This window comes from Bos taurus, chromosome 22 (assembly GCF_002263795.3).
Source record: "Bos taurus isolate L1 Dominette 01449 registration number 42190680 breed Hereford chromosome 22, ARS-UCD2.0, whole genome shotgun sequence".
NCBI classification, from domain to species: domain Eukaryota; kingdom Metazoa; phylum Chordata; class Mammalia; order Artiodactyla; family Bovidae; genus Bos; species Bos taurus.
The window spans coordinates 12,528,369-12,556,110 of record NC_037349.1 but is presented as its reverse complement, the minus strand read 5'-3'; the positions used below and the strand labels follow the sequence as shown (position 1 = coordinate 12,556,110).

The 27,742-nt window shown below is 41.8% G+C and overlaps 1 protein-coding gene across 10 annotated transcripts in view; it reads right to left on the bottom strand.

Annotated features, from left to right (window-relative positions):
* Positions 1-27,742, bottom strand: part of CCR8 (C-C motif chemokine receptor 8) — a 144,020-nt gene that overhangs the window by 80,365 nt on the left and 35,913 nt on the right. The window contains exon 5 of one of the 10 annotated variants that reach the window (XR_009492259.1): positions 954-1,120. The exons of 8 other annotated variants lie outside the window; for them this stretch is intronic. The gene's annotated coding sequence lies outside the window, so the exon portion shown is untranslated. Of the gene's footprint in view, positions 1-953; positions 1,121-18,940; positions 21,372-27,742 lie in introns of those variants that run through there. One more of the 10 variants, XR_003031867.2, reaches the window with a different exon arrangement.

Genomic DNA, 27,742 nt, shown 5'->3' with positions numbered 1-27,742 from the left:
AGCAGCATAGCACAAATCGACTGAAAGAGAGAACTGCCATTGTGTGTGTGTCTGCTGTGCCGAGGCACTGAGCTAGGGGGTGGTGGCAAGGCAGTCTGCAGCCCTCCACACCACTGGCCTGGTTGGCACTCACCACAAGGCAGCCCTGAAAGCCTGAGAGACCACTCACAGTGTCCGTCCGAGTCAGAGTCACGCCACTGTGCTGGCTGCTACCCTTACAGGGTTTGAGGCACAACTTTAGGTTGACAAAGTCAAGTGCATGATCTTTCCCAAGCTCGCTCCCCCCATTCCCTGAGAGGATCTGTGACTGGTTCCTGCCCTGGGTAGTCCTTCTAGCTGAGCTGATGTGAAATCCACTATGGGTACCTCTTCTGCTACCCATGGAGAAAGGTGAGAGAGTCTGGCCAAGAGGTGCGCAGGCCCTCGGGTTTTTACAAGGAGGAGGACGTTCAGACACATACCCACAATGGGATGGTTGGTCCCCCGGAACTTGCTGGCTGATCCACCTGCCACCCAGAACTTACTTGGATGGAATTTCATCTTGTTCTTTATAAAGGAACTTCCATTTTGTGGACTAAGGTTGGTTCCCCTGCAGGTACCACCCCTAGAATGGCCCAGTCATAAGGGTAACCCCATGATTAACCTCCTGTTTGCTCTGCTGAGGGTATTAAAGTTTCACATGCACACGGACCAGTCCCTCCTCAAAACTAAACCACTGGCCAGCTGCCTTTTGCTGTAACTCTTTTCCAAAGGCTATGTCTGAAAGATCACACCATGTAATAGTGACAAGGGGGAGCTCCAGAGGGTCACAGCCCAGTGCAAATATCATCTTTCACCTACCAGCTGTAAGATCTGGGGCAAGCTCTCAACGCTGTTAGACTTAATTTATTCCTCTATAAAGTGAGTGTGGCAATAATAGTTCACCTCATAATGAACTGAATGACATGAATGAATTAAATTAATTAATATGTATTCATAGCTATAAAGTTCTTAGATCTGGACCTGGCGCATAACTGGTGCTCCATGAATATTCATTGTGGTGGAGGTGGTGGTGATCATCATTGGCTGCGTCCCACGAGCAGAAGGGCTTCCCGGGTGGCGGTAGTCATAAAGAACCCACCTGCCAATGAAGGAGACATAAGAGACTAGAGTTTGATCCCTAGGTCAGGAAGATTCCCTGGAGAAGGGAACGGCAACCCACTGAAGTATCCTTGCCTGGAAAATCCCATGGACAGAGGAGCCTGGTGGGCTATAGTACATAGGATTGCAAAGAGACACAGCTGAACAACTTAGTGTGCACACACAAGCAGAAAAGGGCCAGGCTGGGAGATGAACACAGGACCATGTTACTGCTCAGCCACCCTCTTTCCAGGAGGTTGCTTTTAATTTGGGAACTTCCATCCTTTAAAGTAAAAAGAGGGTACTTTCTCTCTTGAGTTATTAGCAAGTAACTGGATGTTTTAGTTATGACAGCCTCCTCTTTCAACCTGCTGGTTGGTGTTGTCTGGGCTTTGCCCAGGTTGAAAACACCCAGCTGTCCCTGTCTCAGACAAGAACTGTTGTTCTTCTTAGAGAAATAGGAAGAGGAATTCTGGGGAAATTCACTTCAAATTTTTTCGTCTTCAGATTTTGAAAAAGCCAGAATATTTAACTAGATTAAGAACTAAAATTAAGAAAGTTTCTTTCACTTGTTTCCCCCAACTCTTTATTTTGAAAAATTTCAAAGCTAAGAAGTTAAATGAGTACTACAATAAACATCATATAACCTTTACCGGGATTCACCCATTTTAACCACCTGCCGCATTTGTTTGATCTCTATGGAGACAAAGAGAGGTTGAGAGAGGTGTCTTTGGGATGCCTAAGTGGGACTGCCAAATGTCCATTTTTCTAAGTCATCAGGCCAGTGTTTTTCCTATCAATACGTGTGCTCTTTATATTCAGACTATGAGCCATGATTGGCAAATACTTTTGTCCCATTTTCTGTTTTCACTTTTATCATGAATGTTGACATCCAAACTCCTAATTTTCAGTTAGGTAAACCTATTAAGTGCTACCTTTGTGAATTCTTTTATGTCAGAAAGTCAGAAAACACTTTGATATACTCTAGGCTGTGGGGAACACATTATATTCCACACCTCTGGCCCCAAAGATTGGTCATGAGAAGACATCTGTTCCAAGATGGCACAGTAAGAGTCAATTTCAGGACACTGTGGTCACTGCTGGAAGCAGGTATCCCCTCTCTCTCAGAGCTTCAGTTGGCGGGCTGGAAATGTAGATATGTTCATCACTGTCTTGTTACCAATAGGAAGAATCTGCTGGACAATAAAGCCAACACAAAGAAAAGCAGAACCCACTGATGATGAAACACAAACACTCCTGATGACATAGCTCAGGAACCCAGATCCCATCACACCCAAACTCCTGGCCTTTTCATTACATAAGCCAGTAAATTCCCTTTCATATTTAGTTCAATTTGATTTAAGTTTCCATCACTTGCAACTTTAAGAATTGGGCAATGGGGACTTCCCTGGTGGTTAATCTCTGGTCAGAGAACTAAGACCCCAGATACCATGGAGCATAGCCAAAAGTGGGAAAAAAATGGGCAATGAAGAAAATGAGATGTAATCTCACCCTGAAAGGAGGACTTTCCCACCACCTCTGCCTCCAAGGCCTACGTCCAGGCTGCATACACACCCCCTGTAGAGGGTCTCTGCCTGCTTTGGATACTGTCACTGCCCAGCTCAGCGTGGCTCCCCAGTGGTCTCCAGATGACAGTTATTCGCAGGGGAACCAAGAAGGACAGCATGACAGAGAATGATGGGACAGAAGGATCTGGAGGGTAAAGAGCCCGTTTATCCTGCCCACACTTTGGACTTGTCTCAGCTCTGACTCCATATGGTGGTTCTGCATCCAGACATGTTTGCCTTCGGACATTTGTTTTTCCTATGACCTGGGCAGGTTTCTTAATATCTCTCTGTCCTTTCAGCATTCTCAAAAGAAAATGCACAATGAAGCCAACAATACCTACTTCTGAGAGAATGTTATGAACATTAAATAAGAAAATTATGTTATGTGAAAGCAAGAGAACCAGACAGGAGATATACATACATATCCTATTAGTTATACACACATACACACACACACACACACACACATATGAGATTTAAGACATTGGTTCATGTGATTATAGGAACTGGCAAGTCTGAAATCTGCAGTTCAGTCTGGAGACAAAATTCCCTCTTCTTCAGCAGAAGTCAGTGTTCTTGTTAAAGGCCTTCAAATGACTGGATGAGACCCACTCACATTATGGAGAGTAATCTGCTTTACTCAAAACCCACAGATTTAAATGTTAATAACAACTTAAAAGTGGCTTCCCTGGTGGCTCAGCAGTAAAGAATCCACCTGCCAATGCAAGAGACAGAGGTTCAATCCCTGAGTTGGGAAGATCCCCTGGAAAAGGGCCCGGGAACCCACTCCAGTATTCTTGTCTGGGAAATCCCATGGACAGAAGAGCCTGGCAGGCTGCAGTCCATGGAATTTCAAAGAATCGGACAGGACTTAGTGACTAAACAACAAGGATATCATCTTTAAAAAAATACCTTTATAGCAACATTTAAACTGGTGTTTGACCAAACAACTGGATACCACAGCCTGGCCAAGTTGACATATAAAATTAACCATTACAGAACCCACTGCAATGTAGACATTCTAATACAGATTGGTTGATGTGAAGTGAATTCAGTTTCTCCCAACAAACTCAGCAGCAGTCTTAGGGTATGCTTTGAAGGGTACCTTAACCATTATTTGGTAATTAACAACAGAGCACTTTACAGGTGGTAGAGTCCTTTCTTATATAGGATTCCTTCACAGGAGACTGGGTGCCAGGGTGTGGCAGGAGGGGTTACTGGCCTCTTTACAGAGGAAAAACATGAGGTTTAGTGAGAGGCAAACCCATTAACAGCTCACTACAGTCTCCTGTGACAGGTGCATGGATAGGAAGGCCAAGGGAGGACAGAGACCCCTGTGTTCTTGCTTCGGTTCCAGTAAAGAAGTTTGGATGTTTGGTGTCCATCCCTTTATTACCTGTGTCTTGGACTATTTTAATAATTATCTCACATCTACAGATTAGTTACTTAATTTTAGTTTTCCTGTTAGATAAGGAGTACCCTTTCTCTTTTACCCTGGGGGCCTTGATATGCCTCAGGTGGTCCCCAGAGCCCAGGAATTTAGACTTCTTCCTGCCCAGAGTTTCCTTGTCTGACCTACTAGCCACTAAAGCAGGAGTCACAGACCCAAATGCTGACAAAGGCCAGGTAAGCGAGTTAACAGGAGTGAGGAAGCTGGTAGGGCAATGGGGGTCTTCAGCAAACTGGAGCAAGCATATCCCATCATAAGACAATAGCTACGGTGCATCTCCAAGACACAGTGACTTTGGGTAGCTTAGTGCTTTTAATATGTGGAAATAGGGATTTTTAAATGAAATAGCCTGGTTTAAATTGGCAGTCAATTCAAATTGTTTTTTAAAAACACTACAAGGGGGCTTCCTGGGGGCACAGTAGATAACAATCCACCTGCCAATGCAGGAGACACGGGTTCCACCCTGGGCCGGGAAGATCCCACACGCTGTGGAACGACTAAGCCTGTGAGCCACAACTACTGAGCCTGTGCTCCAGGGCCCGGGGGCCGCAACCACTGAAGCCCCATGCCCTAGAGTCTGCGTTCTGCAAGAGAAGCCACCGCGACGAGAATCCCGAGCATCTCAACTGGAGGGCAGCCCCTGCTCGCCGCCACTAGAGAAAAATAATGAAGACCCGGCACAGCCAAATATATACATATATAACTAAATATATATATATATATATATATAGTTAAAAAACACTGTGAGAGCCAGATAAAACTCATCTTTAGATAATCATTCCTGCCTGGTGGTTAAAAGAGAAAATAAAGTGTGCTTTTGCATGACTGCTGCTGCTGCTGCTGCTAAGTCACTTCAGTCGTGTCCAACTCTGTGTGACCCCATAGACGGCAACCCACCAGGCTCCACTGTCTCTGGGATTCTCCAGGCAAGAACACTGGAGTGGGTTGCCATTTGGCACATATACCATCTATCCACTCATAAATGAAGGAGGCAAGAATTACTATATTTGCCTATTTCTTAGTGCAAGGTTAGAGGAGGATCTTGCCTGGAAGATGTAGAAGCAAAGAAAATGGGGACCTGGCTCCCCAACATTTCCACCAGGCTCTCCACTGAAGACATTGCTTAAGTGTTGTCAACTCCCTTGCAATGTCTAACAAGAATAGCCTTAAATGTCGTTTCTCTAATCCATCAGTCACTACTGATGCCTTTTCTCTTAGGTTGTGGAAGCTCCCCAAGGAAGGTACATCTGTAACCATCACTTGAGCCGGAGTCCTTTCAGCTAAGAGCCTCTGCATCTCGAACAAGGATGATTCACCAGGTCAGCTGCACTAACCAGGAGGGGAGGAGTGAGCACTGCCCTGGAGAGTTCCCAGCATGGGGTGTGTTCTTCTCACTTCTCAGCTGAAGACACCCACTTGTTGCTGGAGTCTCACAGTGTACTGGAGAGTACACAGTCCGGGGCAGGAAGTAGAACCACTCCCTCCCTTGGCCCCTTTACAGGGAAACATAAACCCAGGCTCTTCAAGGTGGAGGACACTGCCCTGCAGTATCACTGAGTTCTCTCTCAGTATCTCCTAAGGTTAACAGTTTTCCCCAATTATTTTTTTTTTGGGGGGGGGGCCTCATTTTTCTCCAGCACAAGTTCTGTGGTCCTCCCATGCCCTTCACTTACTTGCCTGACATGAGTCACATTTCCTGCCAGGAGACAGAAGGAAACTCTGAGAATGCAGATGTCCAGCTGCCGCCCCTCAGAGCCCCCTCATCTCAGAGCATGCTCTGCTCCTTCTCCAAATCCTAGACCAGAGTGCCCTGACTCCTCGATCTGAGATTCCCTGTATGGGGAGGAACAGGCATGCAGATTACAAAATCATTTCCAAGGATCCCATGCAGTTTGACTGAGGACTGGAGGCAGGGCTAATGAAAGACCCTGCCTTCGATGAGCTCACCATCTACTAGGGGAAACTAACATGAAAACTGAACTTATATCTGGAAGGCCCTTAGTCTCTCTCCCGTTGGTGTGGATGAGTGAACCGGAGTGGGGAAGGGGTTTCTGCCAGGCGACACTAAAGGATATTAACAGAAGGGATTTGTTAGGTAAACCAAAGCGGCTGCAGCGTAAAATCTCTTAGCATAAAGTCAAAAAATTATACTAGCCAGGGAGATTATCAAGCATGTTTGAATCTTTTTCAGGCATCATAACGGAAGATCAATCCAAGTAGTGAAAGATGCCCACCTTTTAAAGAAAAAAGGTAGAACTGCAGAAAAGGAAAACTGGGACTTCCCTGGCTGTCCAGCAGTTAAGACTCTGCACTTCCAATGCAGTGGTGCGGGTTTGATGCCTGGTTCAGGAACTAGATCCTGCAAGTTGCATGGTTTGGCCAAAATAAAAGAAAGAAAAGGAAAGCCTTCCTCCCTTTCCTCAACATGGAAAGCCTCTCCCTGCATCCACTTTCCAATGGTCTAGGGGGGGAGAGGGGAGAACGGAGACTAGTTGAAGACTAAACAATTTCCAAAGATGGAGGAGTCTGAAGGCTTGCAGTTTCTAGGAGCAGAGTCATGACCCAGGTAAGGAGGGAATAGAGTTTGACCTTTCTAAGGTTGAAATAAGTCCTACCTCCAATCCCCATGCCCCATGGTGTTGGTAGAGACCACATGGGAGCCTGGACGTTTCCTCCCACCAGGAGGTAGCAAGGCCCGCCTCCCCTCCCCACTGCGGTGACGTCCGTGGAAGCCTGCCAGGCAGTCAGGACTTCTACCACCATCTAGTGAGAACGAGGCCACTCGCTCTGTGTTGTGTTGGTGGCGGTCACATGGGGCGCAGTAACAAGCCCTTCCACCTCTTCCCTCCTTCTGGACAAGGAGGTTATCAGCAGAGATTGGGTGGGAGCCAAAAACTTCACATACACCATCAGTAACAGGGAGTTTCCTTCCTCAGGTATCAAAAAGTGGGGAACCTGAACGACTTCCTTCACCAGCAGTAAGGAGGCAACACCACTCCTTCTCCTGCTTGAGTGATGTCAAAGCAAGTCAGCCAAAATAGAAGGTTTGAATAAGATCCAGAGTCTTACAGAATCCAAAATGTCCAGGTTTCAACTAAAAATCATTCATCAGGGGTCTTCCCTGGTGGTCCAGAAGCTAAGACTTCATGCTCCAAATGCAGGGGACCTAGGTTGGATCCATGGTCAGGAAACTAGATCCCACATGCCACAACTAAGACCCAGTGTAGTCAAATAAATTAAAAAAAAAACTTTTACCATATCAAGAACCAGGAAAATCTCAAACTGCATAAAAAAATCATCAGTGGATGCCAACACCAAGATGTCAAAGATGTTAGACATCTTTGACGATGATTTAAAGCAACCATCATAAAAATGCTGGAACAAACAATTTCAAGCAAGCTTGAAACAAATGAAAAAAATAACAGAAGTCCTCAGCAAGGAAATATGAATTCTCAGCAAATACATTACAATTATAAAGAAGAAACAAATGGAAATTTTAGAACTGAAAAATACAATAGCCAAAAACAAAACTCAGCAGATGAGTTAAACTGAAGAATGGAAGGGACAATAGAAAGAATCAGTGAATATGAAGAGTAAACAACAGAGAAAATATTAACTGAAAAAAAAATAGAGCCCTCGGGACGTTCAAGACTATAAGAGATCTAACATTCAGGTCTTCTTCCTCAGAAGGAAAGGAAAAAGAGAGCAAGTCTTAAAAGTACTTGAATGGCTGAAAGCTTCCCAAGTTTGGCAAAAGATACTAACCTACAGATTCAAGAAGCCGAGTAAACTCCAAATGGGAGAACCAAAGAAATTCACATCAACACTTAATAGTCAAACTTCTAAAAACTACAAGCAAAGAAAAAAAATCTCAAAAGCCGCAAAAAGAGAAACGACAACTTTCAGATGAGAGAAACAATTCAAATGACAGTGGATTTCTGATTGTCTCCACCAGACACCAAAGGCCAGAAGCAAAGTGCTGAAAGAAAAGAACTCAACCCAGAATCCTACACCGAATGAAAACATCCTTCAGAGATGAATAGGAAATCAAGACGTTGTCAACTGAAGATAACCTAAGACCACGTTGCTTGCACCCAACCTAAAGAATGGCTAAAGGAAGTTCTCTAAATGGAAAAGAAGCAACAAAAGAAAAACCTTTGGAACATCAAAATGGAAGAAAAAGCACAGCAAGCAAAAATAGGGGTAAATATAATACATTTTTCTTATCCTCTTTGAGTTCTCTAAATTAGGTGTGATAACTGAAACAAAAATTATAACACTGTCTCATGTGGTTCTAAATGGATGTCGAAAAAATATTTAAACCAATTATATTATAAATGGGGGGAGGACAAAAGGATGTAAAGGGAGACAAAGTTTCTATATTTCACTTAAACTGGTGAATGTCAACATCAGTTGACTGTGAAAAATTAGATATACAAGGCAACACCCAAAGAAACCACTAAAAAGGCTTTGCCAAAAGATAAACTCAAAACATTATAAATAAAATTGATTTCTAAAAAGTGTTAAGTAAACAATTTCCACAGGAAGACAGTAAACAGAAACCAAAAAAAAAAAAAAGAGAGAGAAAGAAAACGAAAGATACAATAGCAGACCTAAGTCCTGACATATCAATAATTACATTAAATGAAAATGGACTAAAAATACAAATTAAAAGATGATTGGCAGAGGAGATTTTAAAACATGACTAAACCATATTTCATCTACAAGAAATTCACTTCAAATATAACCTAAGTCTTATGTCTTATGCAAAAATTAGCTCAAAACAGATCACAAATTTAAATGTAAAGCATGAAACCATAAGATTTTTAGGGAAAAAGCCTAGGATAGTATCTTTAGGATCTAGGGTTAAGCAAAGAGTTCTCAGATTTGATACCAAATGTACAATCCATAGAATGAAAAATCAATCCTACACACTGAACATCATCATATATAAAATTTTTGCTCTGTAAAAGACTCTGTGAGGTGGGAATTTGCTGTATGACTCAGGGAACTCAAACCAGGGCTCTGTGACAACCTAGATGGGTGGGATGGGGTGGGAGGTGGGAGGGAGGTTCAAGAGGGAGGGGATATATGTATACCTACAGATAATTCATGTTGATGTATGGCAGAAATCAACACAATACTGTAAAGCAAATATCCTTCCATTAAAATAAATAAATATTTTATAATTTTTATTTATAAATAATTTTTTATTTATTTATAAATATATAAATTTATATATAATTTATATATAATTTATATATAATTTATAAATATATTTATAAATATATATATATATATAAATATATATATTAAAAATATATATATATAAATATATAAAAATATATATATATAAATATATATATAAAAATATATTAAAATATATAAAATATATATATAAATATATTTATAAATATATAAAAAATTTATAAATAATTATAAAAAATTTATAAATAAATAAAATAAATAAATAAATATATATATATATATATAGCCTCTGTGAAGATAAGAAGACAAGCTACACAGAAAATATTTGCACACAGCATATTCAACAAAGGACTAACATTAATACAATTTTTTTAACTCTAAAATACTTAACAGCAAAAAAGGAAACAATACAATTAGAAAATGGGCAGAATATATAAAAAGACATTTCACTAAAGACGCATAGAAAGCAAACAAGCACATGAAAAAATGTTTTACATCGTCAGCCAGTAGGAAAATGTGAATTAAAACCACAATGAGGTACTATTATACATCTACCAGAATGGCTAAAGTAAGAAACATCCCCAAATGCTTGCAAGGATATGGCTAAGTTAGATCACCCATACATTTCTGGCGGTACAGACATTCTGGAAAGCAGTCTGCAATTTTTTTAAAAACTTAACATGCAACTACCATATGGCCCAGCAGTTGTACTCCTGGGAATTTATCCCAGAGAAATGAAAATTTATGTTACAAAATATCTGTATACAAATGTTCAAAGCAGCTGTATTTGTGGTAGCTCTCAAACTGGAAACAATCCAGGTGTTCTGCAACAGATGAACGATTAAACCAACTGTGGCATTTCAGTACCAAGGACTACTACTCAGTAGCAGAAAGAAAAGGAGTACTAATACATGCAGCAACCTGGAAGAATCCCCAGAGAATTATGCCTAGTGAAAAACAAAACAATACCAAAAGTCTATGAGTCTACCATATAATACTATTCTGGAAATAACAAAATTATAGAAATAAGAGGGGGATAAATTAGGAGTCTGGGATTAAAATATACACACTGCTATATATAAAATAGACAACCGACAAAAACCTACTGCATAGCACAAGAAACTATACTCAGTGTCTTATAATAAGCTATAAAGGAAGAGAATGCAAAAAAAAAATGTTTATATACAGCCATGAACAACTGAATCACTTTGCTATATACCTGAAACCTACACAGCATTGTAAATCAACTATATTTCAATTAAAAACATTTTTTTAAATTACAGAAATGGATAACAGGTTAGTGGTTGCTGTGGTTAAGGAGAGGGTGTGGCCCTTAAAGACAACATCAGGGATCCTTGTGGTGATGGAAATGCTTTGTATCCTGTCTCTGTCCATGTCACTCTCCTAATTTGAACCGTGGTCTCTAAGACGCTAACATTTGTGGTAACCAGGTAGAAGGTTAGACAGGATCTCTCTGCATTTTCTTACAACTGCACATGAATCTACTATTAACTCCAAATAAAAACGTCAATTAAAAACAAAACTGGCAGAAAAATAAGTTGTGAAGCCTTAATTTAAAAAAAAAAAACAACTCTTGGGAATTCCCTGGTGGTTCAGTGGTTAGGACCCTGTGCTTTCACTGCTGGGGGCCTGGGTTCAATTCCCGGTCAAGGAACTAAGATCCTGTAAGCTGCACGATGAAGCCAAAAATAAATTAAAAAAAAAAAATTAAAAGTGCCTCTTGATACCACTTCCCCTTCTGTAACACAGAAATTCCATTTCTCTGTTTTCCTTCACAGAAAAACCTTTTTAAAAAACAGTTTTCTTCTCCACAAAAAAAGTCTTTTTAAAAAACAGTTTTCTTCTCTATTTAATTCCTCTCTTTCCATTTTCTCTGAAATGTACTCCAGTCAAACTTCTGCCCACGTGATGTCACCAAAATAGCTGTGGCCAAAGTTACTGACAACACTGTTAAGCCGCATGGTCAAGCCTCAGTTCTCATATTAACCTATAGTCCACATTTGACACAACTGATCTTTCTGCTCCTAGACTCACTCTTTTAGCTTGCTTCCAGAACTGCTCATTTTCTTGGTTTTTTTCTTATCTCACTGGATGTTCTTTCTCCATTTCCTTTTCTGTCTCCACAATTTCCTAATGTTTTGACATCCCAAAGCTCTGTCCTGATCTTTCTATGATCTGTCTATATTTAGGTGCTTATTCAGCTTCATGGATTTAAACATTCTCCATCTGCTGATGACTCTGAAATTTATATTCCCAGCCTGGATATCTCTCCCAAACTGCAGATTTGTATGTCCTATTGTTTCCCCAACCTCTCCTTCTGCTTATGTATTAATAAATTTCTCAAAGTATTGTGAATAAAACTAACTTCCTGACTTCCACTCAAAACCTGCACCTTCTCAGTATTCCCCTTTTTGGCTTACAGCATATTGATCCTTCTACTCACCCAGACCCCAAGTCCAGACCATCTTAGACGCCTCTCTTTCTCTTCCGAGTGAAAAAGGGGTCCTCGCAGGTGCTCATGATGTTATAGATTTAGATATTAACATGGAACCAGATAAGGATAACTTTATTTAAATACATTTCATGTATCATATAATTCATTGTTTTATAGCCTATTCACTGAGTTGTGCAACCATTAACACCAGCAATTTTAGAACATTTTCATCACCTCAAAAAGAAACCCATTCCCCTTTAGACATCACTCTCCAATCTTCTCATCAACCTCCACCCTAGGCCTAAATAACCACTAATCCACTTTCTGTCTCTGTATAGTTGCCTGTTGTTGTTCAGTCGCTAAGTTGTGTGTGACTCTTTGCAACTCCATGGACCGCAGCACCGCCAGATTCCTCTGTCTGCCACTATCTCCTGGAGTTTGCTCAAATTCAGGTCCATTGAGTTGGTGATGCCATCTAACCATCTCATCGTTTGTCACTCCACCCCATTCTTTTGCCTGCAATCTTTCCCAGCATCAGTGTCTTTTCCAGTGATTCGGCTCTTTGCATCAGGTGGCCAAAGTATTGGAATTTATTTGCCTATGCTGGAAATTTCATATAAATGAGATCTTATCTGTGTTCTTGACTGTCTTCTTTCACTTAATCTTATGTTTTCAAGATTGATCCATGTTGCAGCATGCAGTATCAGCTGTTGCTGTTCAGTCTCTACAGTCTCATGACTGCAGCACGCCAGGCCTCCCTGTCCTTCACCATCTCCCAGAGCCCGCTCAAACTCATGTCCATTGAGTCAGTGATGCCATCCAACCATCTTGTCCTCTGTTGTCCCCTTCTCCTCCTGCCCTCAATCTTCCCCAGCATCAGGGTCTTTTCTAAGGAGTCAACTCTTCGCACCAGGTGGCCAAAGTATTGGAGCTTCAGCTTCAGCATTAGTCCTTCCAATGAATATTCAGGACTCATTTCCTTTAGAATGGACTGGTTGGATCTCCTTGCAGTGCAAGGGACTCTCAAGAGTCTTTTCCAACACCATAGTTTGAAAGCATCAGTTTTTCGGCACTCAGCTTTCTTTACGGTCCAACTCTCACATCCATACATGACTACTGGAAAAACCATAGCTTTGACTATACAGACCTGTGTTGGCAAAGTAATGTCTCTGCATTTTAATACGCTCTCTAGGTTTGTCATAGCTTTTCTTCCAAGAAGGAAGCATTATCAGTACTTTATTCCTTTTTATGACCGGATAATTTTCCATTCTATGGACTGACTACATTTTGTTTATCTATTCATCAGTTAATGGACTTTGGGGTTGTTTCCACTTTCTGACTATTATGAATAATGCTATGACATTCATATACAAATTTCTATTTCCACACATAGTTTCCTTTCTCTTGGGTACTCCTGGGTACATACCTAGGAATGGAATTGCTGGGTCAAATGGTAACTTTATGTTTCACTTTTTATGGAACTGCCAGACCGTTTTCTAAAACGGCTACACCATTTTACACACCCAGTGGCAATGTGGAACCCAACAAGGGTTCTTACTTCACATTCTTGTTAACACTTATTGTCTTATTTTGATTCTAGTCATCACAGTGGGTGTGAAGTTGTTATCTTACTGTGGTTTTCATTTGCATTTCCCTGACGACTAACGATGTTGATCATATTTTGATGTGCTTAATGGTCATTTACATCTCTCTTTTGGAGAAATATCTATTCAGATGTTTTGTCTATTTTTATTAGGTTGTCCTTTTTTTTTTTTTTTTTTTGGCCGCACCACACAGTATGTGGAATCTTAGTTCCCAGACCAGGGATGGAACCCACACCCCCAGCAGCGAAGTGCGGTCTTAACCCCTGGATTGCCATGGAAGTCCCCAGGTTGTCTTCTTATTATTGGTTGTAAGCATTCTTTACACATCCTAGATTTGCAAATTTTCTCCCATTCTGTGGGTTGTTTTTGCTTCTTTGATAGTGTCTTTTGAAGCAGAAGAATTCTTTAATTTTCATGAAGTCCAATTGATCTTTTTCTTTTGATGCTTGTGTTTTTGGTGTCATAGCAAAGAATCCACTGTCAAATCTAAGGTAATGGAAATATGCACCTATGTTTTAAGAGTTTGGAATTAGGGCTTTTATGTTTAGGTCTTTGAGCTATTTTTATTTAATTTTTAAAAATATGTATTTATTTGGATGTGTGGGTCTTAGCTGCAGCACATGGGGTCTTTCATTGTGGCGCGCAGCCAGGACTCTCTGGTTGCAGTGTGCAGGCTTAGCTGCTCTGCTCCGGGGCATGTGGGATCTTAATTACCCAACCAGGGATCAAACAGGCATCCCCTGCATTAAAAGGCAGATTCTTAACCACTGGATGGCCAGGGAAGTCCCCATTTTTATTTAATTTTTATATGTGATGTGAGGTAGGAGATCCAGCTACATCTTTTACATGTTGCTATCTGGTTGTCTTAATATCATATGTTGAAAAGACTATTCTTTCCCCACTGAATGGCCTCAGCATCCTTGTCAAAAATCAATTAACTACAGAAACATGGATTTACTCATGAACTCCTGATTCTACTCCATTGATCTATGTGTCTCTCTCTATGCCAGTGCTACACAGTCTTGGTTATTGTACCCTTGTAAGTTTTGAAATTGGAAGGTATGAGTCTTCCAACTTTTTCTTTTTTTCCGAGGTTGTTTTGGCTATTCTGGGTTTCTTGTGTTTCCAAATTAATTTTAGATCAGTTTGTTAATTTGTACAAAGAAGCCAGATGGGATGCAGTCTAATAGGGACTGCATTAAGTCCACAGGTCAATTTGGGGAGTACTGCTACCTTAACAATATTCAGTCTTCTGATCTAGACAGGATGTTTTTCCATTTTTGAAGATCTTTAATTTCTTTCAACAATGTTTGGTAGTTTTCAGAATATGTTTTACACTTGCTTTGTTAAATCTATTCCTAAGCATTTATTCATGTTGATGCTATTATAAATGAAATTATTTTCTTAATTTCATGTTTGGATTATTCATTGCAAGTACATAGAAAGGCAAATAGATTTTTATAGATTGATTTCATATCCTGTAACCTCACTGAAATCATTAATTAGTTCTAATAGTTTTTAAAGATTTCTTAGAAGTCCCTATATACAAGATCATTGCATTCAGAAGTAGAGAGAGTTTTTCTTTTCCAATCTCAATGCCTTATCCTTCACTTCTTGCCTGATTTATGTTTGAACAAACTTCTCTGACTGCCTTACTGAGAACAAGTCAGATGAGGGTCAAGAGTGGAGAAGAGTCAGATATGAAAGGATTGTGCCTTGGACTAGGTGGGAGCAAAAAAAGTCACAAAGTACTTCAGGGTGTTTCTCTTTAGTCTTTCTCGCCTTAATTTTTTCTTCTTTGTCTTACTGACCATTGTGGTGATTTTTTTTTGCCTCAACCAACCACAAAGCCAGTATGCCAACTTTTAAAAAATCTTGTGATTAAAAAAAAAAATATCCACATGAAGGAAGCAGGCACCAGACAGGAGACAAAAAAAACCCAATCCTACATGTCCCATTTCTGCAAGAGCAGACCGTGCAAGACTGGTTGGACGGAAGGATTATTTTTATGAGGAGAAAAAAGAGAAGTATTCATCACCAGGTCTTAGAAAGGCTGCAATCCTCAGCAACCAGCTAAAGATAACCCAGGCAAGGAACTTTGTGCCAGACCTGGAGGCCATCAGTGCTCTGAGTATACAGGATAATTTAGGCTTCTCCAGTGAGTGACCATCCCAAGCTACCAGACTCTTCACCTTGGGGAAATTTGCTTCACCAGCCTTCCCCAGGAACTTATTTCTCCCTGAAGGTAGCAATACAGGAAAACTTCCCAGAAGTCCCCCTTACCCAATCCGTCCAGGCCAAATAGGATCTCTCTCTCTCTTCTGGTGAGCAGGAACTTAGCGTTGTGTTCTAAAATGGGCTGAGCCCTGGGGACTTACCTGATGTGGGGAGTGAGTCACAAAGTCACCTCATTTCTTTCAGTCATGTCTGCCTCTTTGTAGCATTATGGACTGTAGCCCGCCAGGCTCCTCTGCCCATGGGATTTTTCAGGCAAGAATACTGGAGTGGGTTGCTGTGCCCTCCTCCAAGGGATCTTGCCGACCCAGGGATCGAACCCATGCCTCCTGAGTCTTCTGTATTGCAGGTGAATTCTTTACCTGCTGAGCCACCTAGGAAGTCCCCTTAAATTGTGCACCCAAGGCCCTTCCCTTACCTCTCCCTAGTGCCAGCTCTGGTTCTACTCAGCTCTGCCACTGACAGGCCATGTCCACAAGGACAATCCCTTGGCCTCTCTGGGCCTTAGTTTATTCATCTGAGAAGCTGAAGTGCTGGATTTAGAATAGTGTTTCCCCATAATGACCTGTGAACCCAAACTGACCCTTAATTTTCCAATTCACAGAGCCTTTTCCAAAGTCCCCATTTCTTAAAATCTATAAACCAATTAAAAAAAAAAAAAAACTGCCCTATGAGATCTTCAGGTTTCTCTGGCTGCTCAGACTGTAAAAAATCCACCTGCGATGCAGGAGACCTCGGTTCAATCCCTGGGTTGGGAAGATCCCCTTGAGGAGGCATGGCTACCCACTCCAGTATTCTTACCTGGAGAATCCCATGGACAGAGGAGCCTGGCGGGCTACAGTCCGTGGGGTCACAAAGAGTCGCACAGGACTGAATGACTAAGCACAGGACATGAGAACTTCATGTATGACTACAGAATATAAGTGGTATGTTCTCCATATGACACAATTCTCTTAAAGAAACTGTTTCATCTTACATATAGCCCTGTACAGACCTCCCCAGGAACTACTGTGACTTTGCTTTCCATCCTGACCAAATGTAACTGGACCAGAGGCAGACCCCAGACCCAAGATGAGCCAGCTATAGTCTGGATGGAGACAAGCCGATTATTCCTCTCAAAACCTGGGCGTCGTAGACACTCTATAACTAGTAAAGGTAGCTATAGGTCAACTCAGACACACAGGCTGGTGGCCATGGGGCCCACACACAGGGCCCACACTCGAGAAGCAGCTGGAAAGAAGGAGGCAGCGGAGAGCAGCAGCAGGACAAGTAAGTCCTGTGGCTCATGCGAGATGAGAAACGACTCAGCTCTTGAGAGACGGAGAATGTCTCATTCTTTACTTTCCCGTACTGCTGCCAACATGAAGCGTGAACTATCCTTGTATTCTTGAGTGTGCCTTTACACAAACCACTGTCAAAGGAACTGTGACTCCAGCTGAGGAAAAGGGCAGGTGATTCTTCAATAAATATAATCAACTGCTATGCTCGGGAGAAGACCAAACAGGATTCTGCCTCATGCTGTAAAGAAAAATTTTCAGAAGGAATTTTTAAAAATGATGTTTAAGAGAGAACATTTAGGACTTCCCTGGTGGCTCAGTAGTAAAGAATCTGCTGGCCAATGCAGGAGATGTGTGTTCAATCGCTGGTCCAAGAAGATCCCACATGCCATGGAGCAACTGTACACACTGAGCCCATGTGCCACAACCACTGAGCCTGTGCTCTAGAGCCCAGGAGACTCAACCACCGAGCCCGTGTGCCAGAACCACTGAAGCCTGCGCACCCTAGAGCCTGTGCTCCGCAGTAAGAGAAGCCACTGCAATGAGCAGCCCATGTACCGCAACCAGAGAGCAGCCCACACAGCAACAAACCAGCAGAGCAAAAATAAATAATTCTTTTAAAAAAAGAGAGAACTTAAAAAAAAAAAAAAAGGATATTCCTTCCTTCCATCCTAAATAAGTTAGTTTTCTCTTTTCCCTTTCCTCCCCATCCCTTTCCTCCACTTCTCCTGGGGGTGGTAGTGACCACAAAGGTAGCAGCAAAGGAGTGTGGGAGCCAAGGATGTGATCAGCACAGTAGAGAGATTACTCACAGAATGAGAGATGGAGCACATAAATGATACTGAAAATAATGAAAGAAGGTTTTCTTGTTCACAGAGAATGAAGTTACATATAAGGAAAGGGGAAAGGCTAAAAATAACCTTGAGATACTGATGGAACAGAGGTACCAGTGCAAATTCATGAACCTTTAAAATATAAACAGATATAGAAATAGTAGTAGCCAGGGTATACATATACATACATACACACACACACGTTTACATGTATATATGTTCCACCTCTGTACACGAGAAGGCCTGCAATTGATGACAGCCAGGAGCAATAAGCAACAAAATATTCAGATTTTAGTCTTCAAGTATCACTCTCCTCTCTAGAACTCCTTAAAGAAACAGCTAGTTCCCAGGTTGAGGCAGGAAAATTACAAGATGAGCCATTTCTAAAATCTGGAACATTTTCTTGTGCCAGAAAGTAAAGAATTGCTCAAAAAATTACAGGTACATAGCTAAAGCTCAAAGGGGCTAATTTTGGCTTTTTTTTTTTTTAACGTTTCTTGGAAGCACAATTGATTTACAAGGATTTAGTGCTACAGCAAAGTGATTCAGTTATATTTTTTTCAGATTTTTTCATTATAGATTATTACAAGATATTGAATACAGTTCCCTGCGCTACACAGTAGGTTTTTGTTGTTTCTCTATTTTATATATAGTTGTGTGTATCTGTTAATCCCAAATTCCCAAGTTATCCCTTCCCCACAACAGGAGTCAACTTTGGTGAGGCTCTCCTGCTAGCCAAATCTAGAATGATTTTGTATAAATAATGATAATAATGGATTAAATTCACTGAATAAAACAGGAATCCATGGGCCTACAATGATATAAACAAATGAGAGGAAAAAAAGACATTTCTTCCTTATATAGAATGCCAACTAATAAACACAGCAGGAGTGATGGTAACAGAAAATAGCCATTTGGTAACCACTATAATTGTGATTAATTTAGGCAAAAATCATCAATGTTCACTAAGTCAGATGGGCTTTCCTGGTGGCTCAGATGGTAAAGAATCTGCCTGCGATGTGGGAGACCCTTGTTTGATCCCTGGGTCAGGAAGATTCTCTAGAGACAGGCATGGTAACCCACTCCAGTATTCTTGCCTGGAGAATTTCATGGACAGAGAAGCCTGGTGGGCTACAGTCCATGGGGTCTCAAAGAGTTGGACACAACTGAGCAACTAACACACATACCAAATCAAATGAATGGGGTTTAATGAAATGCAGGATATTGTCATAGTTTGAGAGCATCTTTCTACAAAATACGTATTAATTATGAAGAGGAGAATAATGACTTAACAAGGAGAAACCTGAACACACCAAACTGACCAAGAGATGGAGATTGCTATTACCAGTAGTATCACCGGCCAGCATCCTGAGCCTCCTGATGCGATGCAGTGAGGAGAGGACAGCATCACCTCGGTATATTTCTCCCAAGAACTCATGTCTGAGTCCCATCCTGAGGAAACACTGACGAAACCAGGCTGAGCTCTAGCCGACAGAATGAAAAGCCTGTACTCCTTCGAACTATAATGTTGTGAACACAGGGAAAGACTAAGCATCTGTTCCAGGTTGAAGGAGACTAAAGAGACGCAATTATTAAGTGCAAAGTGTGATCCCAGGCCAAACAGAAAAGAGACTTTGTTGGGATAATAGGTGAAATTTGACTAAAACATTTGGGTCAGGTATCAGTGTCACACCAATGCTGATTTCTGATCTCCTGCTCTGGAGGGTTGCATGCTGGTTATGCAGGACTGTCCTTGGTTTGGAAAGATACACAAAGAAGATCTGGGGGGTTTAGAACATCTGCTGCAAATATATATTTATATATTTTTTAATATTTTAAATAATATATAAACAAATTTTATTTATCATGAGTATCCCCAGAGAGAGATTCTGCAATTTTATCTCTCAGTCCTATTACAGACTTTTTTCAATTTAACTAATATTTGTAATTTCCTAGAATTCTTTTCTGCAACTTTTTCTATAACCATCTGTTCTTGTTTTACCAACAAAATATGCTCCCTCAATCCTTCCTTCAGTGCTGGACATTGCCAATTGAGCATTTCATGGGTACCTCAACATCAGCCTGCTCAAAATCAACTCTCCATCTCTGTTCACAAAAGCCTGTGGACCCTGCAAACAACAGGCCACTGAAAGAGATAGCTCTTCTGAGTAGTGTGAGGAGCCACTGAAGGGTTCTGAGCAGAGACGTCACATGATAGACTTTGCCTTTCAAAAGGATCACCCTAGATCCACTGGGAATACACTGTAGGGAGGCCATGGAAGAAACAGCGTACGTAGAAGCAGGGTGAAAACTATCCTGGTTTACCCCAGGGCTGGGGGATTTCCTGAGACAGGACTTTCAATGCAAAAACTGAAAACCAAAAACTGGAAAAGTACCAAAGAAACCAGATACTCTAGTTAGGAGCTTATTCCAGAAAGCCCAGGTGTGAAATAAACATAGCAAGAGCCAGGAGGAGGTGATTATCAGACGTCATATTCTGGATAGGTAATGGGTATATAATATAGAATGTATGAGAAGAGGATTCTTGTGTCCTTGGAATACTAGAGGATCTGAATTATCATTTACTAGGGAAGGAGGGGGACTATGGGAAGAGCCATTTGGAGGGGGGATGGGAATCAGGAGCTCAATTTTGGACTTGCTAAGCATTGGGTGTCTGTCTGACATCCAAAAGGAAATGTTAGATGGGTATTTAAATACACACATCTAGAGATCAGAGGAGAGACATCAGGGATGTAGATATTGTATATTGTCTACAGATGGCCTCTAAAAAAATAAAAGAAATTCATGAAGAGTGTAGATTAAAAAGAGAAGCTTAAGGACAGTCCTGAAGACAAGATTTGTTCCAGTAAAATGATGGGGGCAAAACTGTGATAAAGAGAGGATGGGAGATAAAGAAATGGGGGCAACAAGTGTAGACAAGATTTTCAAGAAGGTTACCTACACAGGGAGGGGAAGGAGCTGGGCTCAGCTAAGAATAGGGACAGTTACTCCATATACAATAGGAAGGAAGACAGAATGTGCAGGCAATGGTTCAGGTAACTGGGTAGTTTGGGTGGTGGGAATTTATGAGAATTCTCATCTAAATCTTCTAATTCTAGGTAAGCCAAGGTAATCAGCTGAGGGGGAAGGTGGGGGAGGCCAACTCAAGGTCCAAAAAGAGAGGAAGAGACAAAAAAATCATCATCCAGGGGAGGAAGGGCATAAGTGGGAGGGAAAAAAGAAGGATGATCTCTGACCAGCGTTCACTTGGGGTTTCAGTATGCACACGGAATGGGAGGAGACCAGTCAGCACTTTCAGTTCTCTGAATTATATCTGGATGTTTTCCCCCTTGTTTGTTCATCTTGGTCCTTCTTAATTTTGCTGTTGATTTTGCAGAAACATCTGCAAAATGTTGTCTGTTCACACTTGAAATGAGGGGCTGAGTTAATTAATGGAGGGGACTGAAGACACCCCTCTTCCAATGGAAAGCATCCTCCAGAGCTAGCTTGACTAAATGAAAAAAGGTCCACAACCAGGCACTTCTCGTGGTCACGTTTCAGAACCATGAATGAAGAGGTATGGTATGAAAAATTAAACGGTAACAGCAGTCAAAGTTGTCACCTGCAAAGGAAACAGAATCAGAGAGTGATCAGCAACCCCAAGGGCTAGAAGACAAAAACTGAACTTTCAAAGTTCCAGAATTCCTGACCCAGCCCAATTACCAATGCAGCATGAGGGTAGAATAAATACACCCTTCCCTGGTGGCTCAGAGGGTAAAGCATCTGCCTGTGATGTGGAAGACCCAGGTTCGATCCCTGGGTTGGGAAGATCCCCTGGAGAAGGAAATGGCAACCCACTCCAGTACTCTTGCCTGGAAAATTCCATGGACTAAGGAGCCTGGTAGGCTACAGTCCATGGGGTTGCAAAGAGTCAGACACGACTGAGCGACTTCACTTCATTATACTTAGAAATGTACTCCAACAAAATAAGGGAATAAGCAGAGAAGGTTCTAGGACAGAGGTTTACTTATTTTTGTTTCCTTTTGGCTGCCCTTCTCAGCTTGCAGGATCTCAATTCTTTGACCAGGGACTGAACCCAGGGCCAAGGCAGGGAAAGTCTATAATCCTAACCATTAGGCCATAAGGCTTACTTTTAATTACTCCTAGTTGTACACCTTTCCTTAGGTCTGAGTGTCTTTGTGCGTTTATCACTCTTAAAATTTTTTTTGTATAAACAACTACTTACTGTTTGCCTCTCAAACCATCAAACTCCCAAACACTGCAGCTTCTCCCCTTTCTTTTCCCACAAGGCTTCGTGTGTTGGAAAAATATGTAGGCTTACTTTCATATTCTTTTTATTTCACACCAAACCTCTTCCTTTTTCAAACTATCAAAAGCATTTAGACTTAACTATTTACAACCAGTTTCACTGTTCATCATTGTTCCATACATAAATGCCTCTTTATTGTAGATGCTTGCCTCATTTTATTTTTCACTGGGCTGATTTATATGGTATAATTTCCAAAGTTGCACGTTTTCTGCATCCTAGCTCTAAAACAATGCTCAGCTGACTTCTATTATTAAATTAAAAGAGGGTATATCTATCCTGGCTGTTTAGTACAATTCATACAAATGCACACGCCAGGAACTTAAATGTCACTGGCCACATAGGAGTCCAAGAGCTACACTCCATCAGAGCACTAATCTTAACTCTAACCGTAAATGTCCTAACACAGAATACCAAACACTGAAGCCTCAACCCTAGTTGAATTTGCAACTCCAATCCTGGACTAAATGAAACAAAGCACTGCAACTCGCCTAGTCCCAGTGGCCTAATGTAACCTAAATCTTAACTGAAGCCTTAACCCCAACGCTGAACCTTTAAAACAGGAGATCTGGCTACTCAAGCAGGGGTTTATCAAAACAGTGAGTAGACGTATCATTTTTATTCTGGTACAAATATTTTCAAATTTTCCTCGTTATGGTTTCTTAGATACACCCATCATTTAAAAGTGCACATTTAATTTCCAAACACATGGTTTTTTTTTTTTTAAAGTATCCTTGATATTAATTTCTCATTTTGATATTAATTTCTTTTTAAAATACTTCCTTCTCTGCAATCACCTTCTGTGTTTTTTTCAGTATTTTAACATTATTGAGGCTTTTGATGGCTATGTCAAAGATCTCTCTTGGTAAAAGTAAAGCACATTAGACTTGAAAATATGTGGATTATTTTCAAATATCTTTTGATATTGATTCCTAACATAATTCCACAGTGACAGGAGAACAGATTCTGTATAATTCTAATACCTTTAGACCATGAAATTTTGGCATCTTGTTTTATGTCCCTGGATATGGTCTACTATCTCTTGGGTTATAGTTTATGGGAACTTGAAAAAGATTTGTATCCTGCTGCTGTGTGAAATTTACACAAATCTTGATTATGCTGAATTGGTTCATTGTGCTTTTCAGGTCTACTATATCCTTCTACTTTCCTATTCATTCTATTAATTTTTGAGAGTTTGATATTGAAACTCCAAGTAAAAATTTATCTACTTAAAAAATTGTAATATAGAGTGGAACTGTATGTAACTTTGTTCTGTATTTTCTAAGTCTCCTATAAATGTGTTATTGCACTTACATAATTTAAAGATTAAAAAGAGAAAAAAATAGTGAGTAAAGGAGGAATCTCCTTCCGCTCTCCCTGTAGCCCACCCTGGTCCAGCCCCGCCTCCCGCTGTCCCCTCGTTTCTTTCAGGTCTTTACTCAGATGTCACGTCTATAAAGCTTTTAGGATCAACTGTACAGTTAGAACAGCACCCCAAAACAGCACCCTCACTTCTGACAACTGCAAGTTCAGGGTCACCCCAGAACCACCTCAATAATTTGCTAGAAGGACCCACAGCACTCAGAGGAAGCAGATATAATCATGGTTAGGGTTTATTACAGCGCTTCCCTGGTAGCTCAGCTGGTAAAGAATCCGCCTGCAATGTCGGAGAACTGGGTTCGATCCCTGGGTGGGGAAGATTCACTGAAGAAGGGAGAGGCTACCCACTCCAGTATTCTTGGGCTTCCCTGGTAGCTCAGCTGGTAAAGAATCCGCCTGCAATGTGGGAGAACTGGGTTCGATGGCTGGGTTGGGAAGTTCCCCCAGAGAAGGGTTTATCACAGGAAAGGGATACAGATGAAATCAGCCAAGGGGAGTGCACAGGGCAGAGCCAACGAGGGTTCCAAAGAGATGCTCCTTGTTCCCTCTGTGGAGCTGTGGGCGATGTGTGACCTCATCCCAGCCACAGAATGTGACAACACGCAGAGCACTGGTGCCCAGAGTACTAACAGGGCTTGGGTCACATGCTGGCCGCGTCGCTGACCTGCAGCCCCAGCCCCTCCCAGAGGGCGGCTAATACCTTTAGGCTCCAGCTCCTCTGGAGGCAGAACTGTCATAGCACGACCCAAAGTCCCCATCACAGGTCACACTGCTAAGACTGCCCAGTGGCCAAATACCCCAGGCAAACAAAGACACCAACCAGGACGCGAGGTAAAGGCCAGAGTCGCCTTTGGTGAGGTTAATTCTTTTTTAAAAATTTATTCATTTTAATTGGAGACTAATTACTTTACAATATTGTAGTGGTTTTTGCCATACATTGACATGAATCAGCCATGGGTATACATGTGTTCCCCATCCTGAACACCCCGCTTCCATCTTCCTCCTAGTGAGGTTAATTCTTCACCACATACTTCTCTCACTGTGATCTTCCCCAATTTAAACACGCAATTTCTGCCCCAAGAATCCACATCACCACTTATCACCATCAAGCATAAAATTTATTTTACCTGATTATTTTATTGTCTCTCCTCTCCATTAAGAATGTAAGGTGGCAATTTGGTCTGCTTTATTCACTGCTGCATCATCTGCTTCCAGAACTGCGCCCTCCAATATAGGAACCACTAGCCACACGTGGCAAGTGAGTACGTGACTAGTCACTGCTGCTGCTGCTGCTGCTAAGTCGCTTCAGTTGTGTCCGACTCTGTGCGACCCCATAGACGGCGGCCCACCAAGCTCCCCCATCCCTGGGATTCTCCAGGCAGGAACACTGGAGTGGGCTGCCATTTTCTTCTCCAATGCATGAAAGTGAAAAGTGAAAGTGAAGTCGCTCAGTCGTGCCCCCCTCTTAGCAACCCCATGGACTGCAGCCCACCAGGCTCCTCCATCCATGGGATTTTCCAGACAAGAGTACTGGAGTGGGGTGCCACTGCCTTCTCCAACCTGACTAGCCACTAGTCCAGATTAAGGGTAAACTACACATTGACTTTTAAAGCCATTGTATTGTAAAAAGCAGGGAAAGAGTTTCACTGATACTTTATTATGTTGGTTCTAAGTTGAAATATATTTGGGACATACTGGATTACATAAAATATACTATTAAAATTTATTTCACCTGTTTCTATTTTGTAAACTTATTTAATGTAGCTAGAAAACTTACAGAATTATATATGTGGCTGCAATCTGAGTCTCATTTTGTGTGTGTACATATACAGAGAGAGACAGAAGAGAGAGAGAGGAGGAAGAATAAATTTTATTATTTGATATATATATTTATATAGATATAGAAGACATATCAGCCAATATTTTTTGTAAAGTATCAAGTAGTAAATAGTCTAGGCTTTGCGGCTATATGGCCTCTGTTCAGCTCTGCCACAGTAGCAAAAATAATATTTAAACAAATATATGAGGCTGTGTTTCAATAAAACTGTTTTTGTAGAAATAAGCAGCTGCATAATTTTGCCTGTGGGCCATAGTTTGCACACCCCTGATTTAGAACACTGTTTAGTCCATAGAAAATATTCAATAGATACTTGTTGCCTGGGTAAATACAAAGAACGCTATAGTGACAGCATGTTGAGCCCAAGAGCATGGTTAATGTCAGAGGTTCCTGGTGGCCAGGAATCTGGGGCACATTGCACATGAATTGTAAGTTACTGGAGGGATTTAAGCAGGGCAGTGATCAAATCTGACACAGCTTTTATTACAGGTCTCTGTGACAGATGGCATCCAGTCCCACCCCTTCTCCCCTTTCAGAACTCATTCACCCGACTGTCAAGGATGCTGGTGGCTGAAAGCTCTCAGGTGAGTCTTCCTTTAAGGGTTGCTCAGGGCTGAAGAAAACCACCTTGCCCAAGGTGCCACCCTCTTCCTGGAGCCAACCACATCCAATGACTCGCCAATGTAGGGGCGTAAAGGCCCCTCTTGCCCACGTGCAGACAACTCGGAAAAGCCACTCCAGCTCCGGCGCGCCTTACAGGACCGGCAGCCGTGATCCACGTGGTGGCTGCAGCCTGGGCACCAATTCGGTGGTGCCCAGCCGAATTGCAGGGCAACCCACTACAGCATTCTTGTCTGGAGAATTCAAGTGACAGTGAAAATGAATGCTGCTGTGGGAGCCATTGAAGCACCAGAAAAAAACACCACCAAAGGTGAACACCAGAGGGCAGCACATGGAAATCTCATATTCTGTATCTAGAGGGCAGAAACGGAGAAGGCAATGGCACCCCACTCCAGACATTTGCCTGGAGAACCCCAGGGACGGGGGAGCCTGGTGGGCTGCCGTCTGTGGGGTCGCACAGAGTCGGACACGACTGAGGCGACTTAGCAGAGGGCAGAAAAGGCTGGAGGGCCAGTCAACAGGGAAAACGAAAGCAGGCCTTTGAATCAATCCAGGCCAGGGAAGGAGCTGGCTTGACCCAGGATGCCAGTGGCACAATTGGGAAGTGGTCAATCTTGGCTGTATTTTGAAAATAAAACCAACATAATTTGCTATGGTGTTTGCATTCATTTCCTATTGCTTGTGTAACAAATCAACACAAATTTACAGACTTAACACAGATTTGTTTCCTTACAGGTCTGAAGGTCGGAGGTCTGAAAAGAGTCTCTGGGCGCGGAAGTCCAGATGCTGTGAGGCCTCCCTTCTGGAGGCACTGCGTGCAAGTCTGTTCTCTGGCCTCTTCCAGCTCCGAGAGGCTGCCTGGGTTCTCTGGCTTGTGGCCCTTCCTCCATCTTCAAAGCATATCACTCCAACTTCTCCCAACCTCACATCTCCCTTGGCTGACTTTGATCCTCCTGGTGTTATCCTGGAACCATTTCAATAATCTAGGATAATCTCCCTGCCTCAGAATCCTTACTTCAATCACATCTGCAAAGTCCCTTTTGCCATGTAAGGGAATATGTTCACAAGTTCCAGGATTACGACATGGACATCTTCAGAGGGCCACTGTTAAGCCTACCACTGGGTAGAAAAAGAAAAGTGGAGAATGACCTCAGTGTTTGGGGGCTGGAGTATCTGGAAGAATGGGTGGTCAGGACCCGAGATCAGCAAGACACAGGCTCAAAGATTTAGTTGGTTCTTTGGAAGCTGAGTCCTGATGATTGCTCCCTACAAAGGCTTCCCTGTGTTAAAAGATACTTTTCAGAAGGAGGCAAAACCATGACTCTCTTTACAGAAGTAAAAATGAACGTGTGATGAGGAATTCATTTTACTCATATGATCTGAGAAAACCAGGCAGATGTTATGACTGAATCTAAGCAAAGCTCAACACAGCACAAATTTATATGGTAAAGGAATGTTGAGATGAGTTGCAAATGGGGACAAAACTGAACAGGGCTAGAACCTGAAGACCCAGAAAGGTGTATTGTAGGTACACCTTTACTCTGTATGCAGAGTTACCTACTGAAATACAGAATTTTTTCTACACATGATTCTTCTATCTGAGCACTCAACATGTAAGTCCCAGGGAGGATGGGTTGAGTTTCTGGCAGGAGCAGAATGAGAAGGTGGGTTTAATGCTATCAAGGGTCGACAAAAGATAGCAGGAAGAAAACCAGAAATGACACATTGCATCACAAACATTTTGCATTGGTTTCATTATAATACTTTTTGACTGGTTAGTTTTTCTTTGTAGAGAAGTTGTTACACTCTAATATTCGTGTCTCCCCAA